This window comes from Lissotriton helveticus, chromosome 4_1 (assembly GCF_964261635.1).
Source record: "Lissotriton helveticus chromosome 4_1, aLisHel1.1, whole genome shotgun sequence".
Lineage (NCBI taxonomy): Eukaryota > Metazoa > Chordata > Amphibia > Caudata > Salamandridae > Lissotriton > Lissotriton helveticus.
Window position 1 is genome coordinate 1782466469 of NC_136063.1, and position 10565 is coordinate 1782477033.

The following is a 10565-nucleotide window of genomic DNA, read 5'->3' on the forward strand; positions in this document are numbered from 1 at the left end:
CCTGTGTTTCCTTTGCTTAGGTATCTCATAGTGCAGATGGACTCTAGCATATCAAAGAGTACACATAAGTTGAGCAGTGTATACAACAATTTTGACATTTACAGAAGATTCAGCTTCTTATCTTGTTGGAGATGAAATGAGGCCTGTCTTGCAACATTGTGCATCTTTTGCATCACTGCTGCATCGGTTTCATGTGCAACGGGACTTTACAGCATGACACATCTGCCTAAATGCATCAAGTTGTAAATATGTCACCACATAGCAAATCTTTTGCACCGCCGCTGCGTCACAAAAGTGACGCACAGTGACGCAAAAGAGGCATACACCTATCATAAATCGTTTTTTTTAAGCCCTTGCTCCATTTTTAGATCACTTTTAACATGGCTATGTAAGTCAAATAATCAAGATCTAAATTTGCCAAGTACAGATGGGGGCGTATTTACAAGGACCTTGCACCACAGGGAAAGGTCTTAAATTAAAATGGGAAAAATAACATCAGAGAGACTCAAAGGCCTTATAAATATGCCCCAAGCAACCTATGAACCTCTAGCATTACATATCAACAAACCTAATTGATTTCAAAAAACGTTTTTAAACACAACTTGAAAAGCAATTATTATTATTATTATTATTATTATTTATTTTTGTAGAGCGCGTAGTCACCCGGAGGTATCCCAGCGCTAAAAAATCTTATCTCCTGAGTACAGTGGACCAAGGGAGGGGGAGAGGGAAGGAGGGACAAGGAAGAGGACAGGGAGGGCGGAACAAGGAACAAGATAAGGGCCAGGAGTGATTCACTGTGGGAAGAGGTGGGTTTTGAGCTGTTTCCTAAACCGGAGGTATTGAGGTTCGAGACGCAGGGCTCGGGGGAGAGCGTTCCAAAGTCGTGCAGTCTGGACTGAGAAACGCCTTCCTCCCGATCGAGCTCTCTTGAATGTGGGGGCAACAATGAGGTTTTCGGTGTCAGAACGGAGAGGTCTTGAGGATTTGTAAGGGGCGATGAATTTCTTGAGAGCAGGGGGGCCTTGATTTCGTCGTAGTTTGTGGGCCAGACACAGGGCCTTGAATATGACCCGCTCCCTTATGGGGAGCCAGTGGAGGAGTTTTAAGGCCGGTTTGGCCGACGCTCTGGCAGGGGTATTCGTGAGGATATGGGCCGCGGTATTCTGAATTCTTTGAAGTTTATTCAGGGTCATCTCTGGGGCGCCCAGGTATATCACGTTGCTGTAGTCAAGCCTCGAGATTATTAGGCCTTGAATAAGCAACTTTTGGGAGTTGGGGGGCAGGATGGGCAGGACTTTCCTCAATGACTTCAAAAGTCCAAAGCAGGTCCCGGCCACTTTCTTTGCCTGCACGTTGAACGAGAGGTCGGTGTCAAGCCACACTCCCAGGCTCTTTACTTCCTCTCTGGGTTCTGGAGGAGGGCCCAGACAGGCTGGCCAGATGTTTGGGGACAGTGTGAGTCCTTTTGGGCCCAGGAGCAGAACCTCCGTTTTTGACCCATTTAATTTTAGGGCAGAGGTGTTCATCCAGTGATGGACCTCCACAAGGCAATTAAATAGATCTGCTGGTTGTTGTTTGGGGTGGGATAGTGACACAACCAGTTGTGTGTCGTCAGCGTAACTGACGACACTCACTCCGAATGGAATGATGACCTCCTCCAATGTGGACATATAGATATTAAATAAAGTGGGGCTCAGGGAGGAGCCCTGAGGCACGCCACATTGGAGTGGAATTTCGGAGGAGCGGGCGTTGTTCTCCCAGATTTGGTAGGTCCTTTGAGCCAGGAAAGATGTAAGCCAGGCTAAGGCGGAGCCCTCTACACCGGCTCCCTTGAGTCTTTTGATAAGGAGTCGGTGGTCGACGGTGTCGAAGGCCGCGCTTAGGTCGAGGAGGATCACTGCCACTGATCCTCCTCCGTCCAGTAGCGTTCTGGCCTCTTCAACCGCTGCTAGGAGGGCGATGTCTGTGCCCTGCCCTGGGCGAAAGCCCGTCTGGGAGCTTTTTAGTATGTTATTGCCCTCCAGGAACTGGGAAAGTTTTCTATTCACCAGTTTTTCAGCAATCTTGCTGATTCCTGGGAGTAGGGAGATGGGCCTATAGTTTGCCAGGTTTTCGTGGTCGAGGGAGGGTTTTTTTAACAGAGCTTTCACGACCGCCGCCTTCCAGCTTGGGGGTACGACTCCCTTTTGGAGTGAGGTGTTAATCAGGTGAGTCACGGGGGGGATGATCGTGGAGGCTACCTTTTTGAGAATTCGGAGTGGGGCGGGATCCTTAGGAGAGCCACTTTTTATGGATGTTAACGTGTCTTCTACTTCTTCAGTCGTGACTTGGCCCCATGAAGAAAGACGGCAGGGTGTTGACGGTTGCAGGAGATCGTGTTCCTCACCCGGAATCGCGGAGGGGATAGCCTCGAGGATTTTTAGGATTTTCCCGTGAAAGAAATCCGCCAATTGTTGGCATTTGGTCTGGTCAGCTGTAGGGTCAGTGGGATGTTTAGGTCCGGGTGCTGGGGTTTTCAGAAGGTCTTTTAGGATAGCATAGGATTCCTTGCTGGAGCATACTGCTTTCTCTATTCGCTCCTGAAAAAACACGATTTTGGTTTTACAAATGGTGGTTTTGTAATTAAGGAGAGAAGCAGAATAGATCTCTTAATTTGTTTCTGATTTGACTTTCCTCCAGGATCGTTCCGTTCTCTTGCACTCTTGCCGCAGGGCTTTGAGCTCTGGTGTGTACCATGGAGCCGAGGCTACTCTTTTGGGGTGTTTGAGAGAGGAGGTTTTAGGGATGAGTGCATCAAGAGAGGAGGTGATCCATTCAGTGACCTGCTCGTCAGCCATAGCTGGATCGCTGGAGAGCTCGGGAGTGGACTCTGCTAGAACAGCGGCCCATTCCTCAGGTGCAAGTTTGTGCCACCGTCTGTCAGTGGTCTGAATTTTAGGGGTTTGAGGGTTGGTGAGGGGTGTTTCCCAAGAGATTGGGACAAGAAAGTGGTCTGTCCAAGGGAGGATCAGGGGAGGCTTAGTAGTGATGGCTGTGGCATTGGTGAGGACGGGATCCAATTATATTCATACATTCATGGGGAAGTTACTTAAAATACCCTAAGACACATGAAACCGTTTTTTTTAAGCCCTTGCTCCATTTTTAGATCACTTTTAACATGGCTATGTAAGTCAAATAATCAACATCTAAATTTGCCAAGCACAGATGGGGGCGTATTTACAAGGACCTTGCACCACAGGGAAAGGTCTTAAATTAAAATGGGAAAAATAACATCAGAGAGACACAAAGGCCTTATAAATATGCCCCAAGCAACCTATGAAGCTCCAGCAGTACATATCAAGAAACCTAATTTTTTTCATAAATCGTTTTTAAACACATCAACTAAATCAATTAGATACCTACATTCAAGGGGAAATGACTTAAAATGGCCTAAGACACATGAAAGCCTTTTTTTTAAGTCCCTTGCAACATTTTTGGGTCACTTTTAACATGGCTATGTTAGTCAAAGAATTAAAATCTAAATTTGCCAAGCACAGATGGGGGCATATTTACAAGGACCTTGCACCACGGCGAAAGGTCTTAAATTAAAATAGGAAAAATTACATCAAAGGAAGTCAAAAGCCTTGAAAATATGCCCCAAACAACCTATGAAACTCTAGCAGTACATATCAAGAAACCTAATTGATTTCAAAAAACGTTTTTAAACACATCTTGTAAATCAATTATATTCATACATACATGGGGAAGTGAGTTAAAATACCCTAAGACACATGAAAGCATTTTTGTACGACCCTTGCACTTTTTTTGCATCACTTTTAACATGGCTATATAACAGAAAGAAACAAAATCTATTTGTAAAACACTTGACACAAAGCAACATTTTAAATACACAACTTTCTTCATAATTTTCTCCCTAAACCATATTATTCTCTACCTAAATTAAATGAATCTTTTCTCACCTTAGCAAATACTTTATGAGTTTCAAAACAGTCTCAGAAACACACCAAATTGTCTTTAGCAGAGCAAAAGGTATGCACTCCAGAGTCTGCAGCTATGAAAAGCACAGAAATGCTGTAACAAATCTCACATATCTCTCATGTCACCCAATCAAAACTCTTCCCTCACTTTTTTCAAATCAACACCCTTCCCCCCTCTGGCCTTTCTGCCTTTTTTGCATAGCAACCACCTCCTGAAAGACCTCTCATGTTTGCAAGTTCACACAACAATGTTTCAATTGAACTCTGAACTCTCAGTGCACCTGCGTATCCAGTGCAATCTTTCATTAAATGATTTTTTCTTGACCATTCAAATTACATCTTTCAAACAACACATCCATGCACCCTAACTTTCTGTTTTCAGCAATCAAAATCCACCAATCACTGCTACTGCTTCCTTAACACAGAAACTCCACAGTTTTTTTCATTTTAAACTCTTATTTTTCCAACTACCATTTCATTGCCACACTTCATCTGACTGCAGCAGAACCTTCTCTCACCATGTTTTCTGTCTGGATTGTTGGACATAGTTACATCTACTGGGCTCAAAGGTATGCTGAGAACAGAAATTTACCTAACCTCAATTTACAAGATGTGGAAATTAAGTGGTTTGGCCACAGAGGATTAAAATGTCACCAATTGATACCATTGGTGAAAACCTTTATGCATTTGCCAAAACCTGACCTGTTAATTGTGCACTGTGGAGGTAATGACTTGAGCACTTTGACTGGTGTAGGTCTGGAAATGCTTTTAAAGGACACCTTTGAGCAATTGATGGCACTTTTTCCTCAAACTGCCTTGGTATATTCAAATATATGCCAAAGACAGAAATGGAGGTGGTCGAACCAATTTTGTCCACAAATTGAGAAGTCGAGGAAGCATGTAAACAAATCTGTTTCAGCTTACATGAGAGACCATGGAATGGGCTCCATGTACAACAATAACTTGCGTTACTACATGCAAGATATCTACAGAGGAGATGGAGTTCACTTCTCAGATGAGGGCAACAGAGTTTTCATTTTGAATTTAAGACTGTGCATTGGTACTTACTTATAAGTACCTAAATGTACCATAAACCCAAAAGCTCTTCTCAGAGCTACCCTACATCTGATCACTCACAATTATTATTTTACTCTAACTTTTTTCACAAATTTTCAACAAAGTACGCTCCCCGGAGCGCTACCCGGTACGCGAACCGGAAGCTAACCGCGCGAAATTTTTTAAAAAAATGGTTTTTTTCCGCACATATGGGCCTCCTCAGCCACCCTCAGAAAACCTAGGGGGTCAAGATACGTCTACCGTGCCCCCTTCTACCCATTCTGAACATTATTTGCCCTCCATCTTGTATTTTAATTCGACCGAAACACAAAATGGTGGACTCCCGTAACGCTGCAGGTTCGCGTACCGGGGCGCTCACCGGGAAGCGCTCCATCAAAAAAGGTGGGAAAGTATTCAATTCAATTCAAATTGACTTTATTTCGGATATTTTGCAATCCACAAAAGTACACACAATAGACAATTCATAATAAAACATCACAGTAATCACAAAGTCAATCTTAAATTACATACAACTCAAATATATCTTAAAACAGGAGTGCATAGACAAAATCAGAACAATAAAAAAAGTGCAAGTAGGGTCCATATACAGAAGAAAGTGCAATAGTGCCATGAGCTACAGTTAATGCACATTTACTCATCCAAACAATTTCTTAGTCTCATAGTCATTTTTAAGAATTCTAACACCTGGAGGACACTGTCAGAATACAGCAGCTGTAAGTACATAAGGGCGGGTCTGATTTGGTTCAAATTTAATTTCTTTAAAAGAGTAACCAGATACCGCTTTCGGGGATATTCATAAAATGTACATAAAAATATAAAATGCAGCATATCCTGTGGAGACTTCCCGTCGCAGCCACAGGGAGCTGCTGGTTTCTTAAAAATATCTGACTTGGGTCTAATTAAAAGTTGATGAAAGATGTTAAACCTGAAGCGAGTCAGCAAAAATGTCTCATGGGTGGTGAAGGAGCATGTTAGATACAATTCCATAGAATCACAAGTTCTCAACATGATATACATTCTAACATTAGGTTTCAAGAGCTCAACTTCATCTCTTAGAGCATTACGATTCAGGAAAAAGGCTCTCTTAATTGCAGCAACATCACCCATAACTATATCCCTCGGGTTATCAAATAGGTTCAGGCGGCCAAGCTTCAAAAATTGGGACTTCAGATATTTAAGCCAGGGTACACACATTGCATGATCAAGCGATAAAAGATCCTCCACTATCAAGTGGGTTAGAGGGATTGCATCACTTAACCATAATTTTACCCAGCACAGCAGTGGTTTCAGTCCAACAATGTCCGATAAATGCAGACAGCCAAGTTCTTCATGAGCAGCTAAATTCGGTGTGGTCCCAGGGACACACAACAGACGCTTTAAAAATTTATTTTCAACTATTTGTAGTTGATCACCGTTTGTGTAGCCCCATATCTCGCTTCCGTATACTGCAGTGGCTATGGATTTAGCGTTATATAGTTTCATCATAGCCACATTTGGCTTTTTCCCCAATTTAGAGGCACAATTGAAGATGGAAGCATTTACCCTGGACATTTCCCCCTTCTTCTTGGCCAAATGTGGGGCCCAACACAACATCGTATCAAATAAAACACCCAGGTAAGAAAACGTCTGGGTGATGGGTATCGGAACATCATTCAGTTTAAAATTGAACTTCTTTTTAGGTTGACGGCCAACATGCATTATAAAGGATTTTGAGTTGTTGACCAAAAATTTGGTTGGAATTCCATTTAGCCATTTAGCCTGTAGACCTCTCTAAATACCCTGAGGTAAATTACTTCACAAAACACATCTGAAGTGTTGGAATTCACAACCAATTAAAATGTAACTTTCATTTTCTATTTTTTTTTTTACCTGACATTTGATTGGTTATGTACCTGAATATATATAAAGGAAGAGAAGGAAACACAGCCATTTTGACTACTACTTCCTGGTGTACATTTCAATAGGATTTTCACTAATAACTTCAACTTCTTTGTAAAGGTAAGTTGTTATTTTAAAAACTGAAGTATATTGTGCACTTTAAGTTAATATGGTAAACTTTTTCTGATAGTTATATAGTATCCCTCTGTAGTAGTTATAGATTTAGATAGACTTCTCTGTTATAGTTATGGATGGAGTTACGCTTCTCTTTTATAATTATGAATTTACTTACGTTAAATTACATACACTTTTTTATATTCCTACTTCCACTCTGATACTATACACTGCCCAAAGATAAATTCACTGTTAAAAACTGCCTATCTAAAATTAATCCCAACAGTGCCCTATCTCTACTAATATATATTTTTTTAATGCAAATTTCAGACAAAATGGAAGGCGAACAGAAAGTTTCATTTGAAATTGTCCTTGCAGAGACCAACCAAGAAATCATTGATCCAAATGACATTGAATTTATGGATGAAACTTGGGACCAAGAACTACTGCAATGTGTGCAATCAGTAGATGTCCTCCTTGAAAATGAGGACATTTTACACACTCAAACATTACAAGCTATGTTCAATGAAAATAACGACATTTCAGACAGTGAAATATTAGACATTTTATTAAATTTTGAAACACAATGACAATAATAAATAATTGCTTAAAAAATAAAGAAATAAAAAAAAATCAACAAAACAAACAATCAATTAACATACAATATTTGAAAAGTCTATCATTCTTTTTTCCTTATAGTACGCTCCCCAGAGCGCTTCCCGGTGCCCCGCGGGGCCCTTTTAAAGCCTCCACATCAAACCTAGGGGGTCAGGGAGGATCTACTATGCCCCCTTATGGTCATTTCCCCCTTTGTTTTGGCCTCCTCTTGTCTCTCGATCCTACCGAGAGACAAGATGGCGGCCGCTCCGGACTGTATAGAATGTTGACAGACACCGGAGAGCCAATCAGCTTCGCTACGCGAAGTTCCGTTACGCGTCAAGTACGCGAACCGGAGCGCTGCCCGGAACGCGCTTACAGATATATATATTTTTTTAACGTTAATTTCTCAAAATCCACTGGATCACATATATTGAGACCTAGCAAAGGCACATCGGGCTACCAGTCCCTACAATTTTGCCAAGTTTCGTGCAAATCCATTCAGCCGTTCGGGCTAAAAGTGAGGCCAACCGCCCTATGGAAATTAACATGGGAAAAACACGTTTTGGGACCCCCCTTTTTTCTCAACCCCCCCTTGACAAACCCCCCCCAAATTTTCAGTATCTGCTCAGAAACAAAATGTTCCATTTTCCTGAAAATTTCAGCCAATTCCGTCCACAAACACCAAAGTTATTAGACATAGAATTTTCAAAAATCCCATAGAGAAATAATCCTAACTATATATACCTACTGGCGACCGCCAGTAGGTAATATATATATATATATATATATTTATATATATATATATATATATATATATATATATATATATATATATATATTCACTGAAAAAACCATAGGTTATAGACCATATATAGTTAGGAATTAGCATTTAGAAAACCTTATTTTACTCACACAAAACCATTGAAATTCCATATATAGTTAGTTGCACTAACTATATATCGCGCACCCGCAATCCACTGCTGATGATGTCACATATTACATCATTCATGACATGGTCAGTGACATCACTGATGACATCACTGATGACATCTCAAATGACATCTCAAATGACATCACTGATGACATCATGACACACCAATACCAGTTACTACATACGCACTCACTGATTCCTACGTCTACACACACATTCACTCATTCACCCATACAATCACTCATACATACAGTCACTCATTATTACAACACTATCATATGCACTCATACACCTATGCAGACAGTCACACACTGCCACTCATCCATGGAGTTACTCACACACCTAGTCAGTCCTGTAAAGAATCAATCACACTTCCATTTCCTCATCTATACAGTTAAACACAGAACACCATACTTCAGTGACATCACTGATGACATCACTGATGACATCTCAAATGACATCACTGATGACATCTCAAATGACATCACTGATGACATCATGACACACCAATACCAGTTACTACATACGCACTCACTGATTCCTACGTCTACACACACATTCACTCATTCACCCATACAATCACTCATACATACAGTCACTCATTATTACAACACTATCATATGCACTCATACACCTAGTCAGTCCTGTGAAGAATCAATCACACTTCGATTTCCTCATCTATACAGTTAAACACAGAACACCATACTTTTCACACATATACTAACACATACTTACTCTCTTATACAATCACTGATACAAGTACACATTGATATGCACAGAGTCACACACCTCCCAGCCAGCCACACACACACTCAGTCTTCCATACATCCACTCATTCTTCAATATGTAAAACATATTTAAACTTTACAAAAACACACAGACACTAGATGATGTCATCAGTGATGTCATCAGTGATGTCACTGACCATGTCATGAATGATGTAATATGTGACATCATCAGCAGTGGATTGCGGGTGCGCGATATATAGTTAGTGCAACTAACTATATATGGAATTTCAATGGTTTTGTGTGAGTAAAATAAGGTTTTCTAAATGCTAATTCCTAACTATATATGGTCTATAACCTATGGTTTTTTCAGTGAATTTTCAAGGTTTTGTAAATGCTAATTCCTAACTATATATGGTCTATAACCTATGGTTTTTTCAGTGAATATATATATATATATATATATATAGATATATATATATATCTATATATATATCTATATATATTACCTATATATATATATATCTATTGAAAAGTTGCAAAAGTGCTAAATAGAAAAACTCCTTTTTTTCAGGAGATTCGCCACTCAATTTTCGATGGTTTACCAAGTGGCATTTTCTTTGCTTGACCAGACATCCCTCACTTCCTATTACAGCATACACTCTTTTCTCAGTATCTTCTTTGATGTTCCTCTTGAATATGTAATTTTGCAGAACCTCATACAGACAAACATTCTCAAGGTGACTGCTTCGATTTGGATAATATGTATCCAACATGTTTGTCTTCAAAATGTCGGTACTGTTTGGCTCCTTTTCCGCCAAATACTCAATTTCCCGCACAGGTTTGAGAACTCGATTACGCGTTGCTGCAAGACCAAGACTCGCCCAAACGATACTCCTGGACTTGGCATAGAGACTTGCTGAAGACAACCGGTCAGAACATTCGTACGCTCCGATTTCTCGATGCGACAACATCTTCAGACTGAAACTGTACAACTTCTTGCTGAGGCTCTTTTCATGGGAAATGTCCTCCCACATATCCTTCAATTCTGTCTTCTCTTTTTTGGTGATGTAAGACGTCACATACCGAGCCACAGCCATACAGTTATCAGCCACAAACTGTATATCCATGTTAGCATTCCACATGGACAAAATGAACCGGGTTGTAGTCGTTGATGTACTTGGACTCTTCGTTCCTCTTCAAATTGTAAGTGTTTTTAGGTGATTTCTTCATGACATTGTGTCGCAGCGAAGACATCAA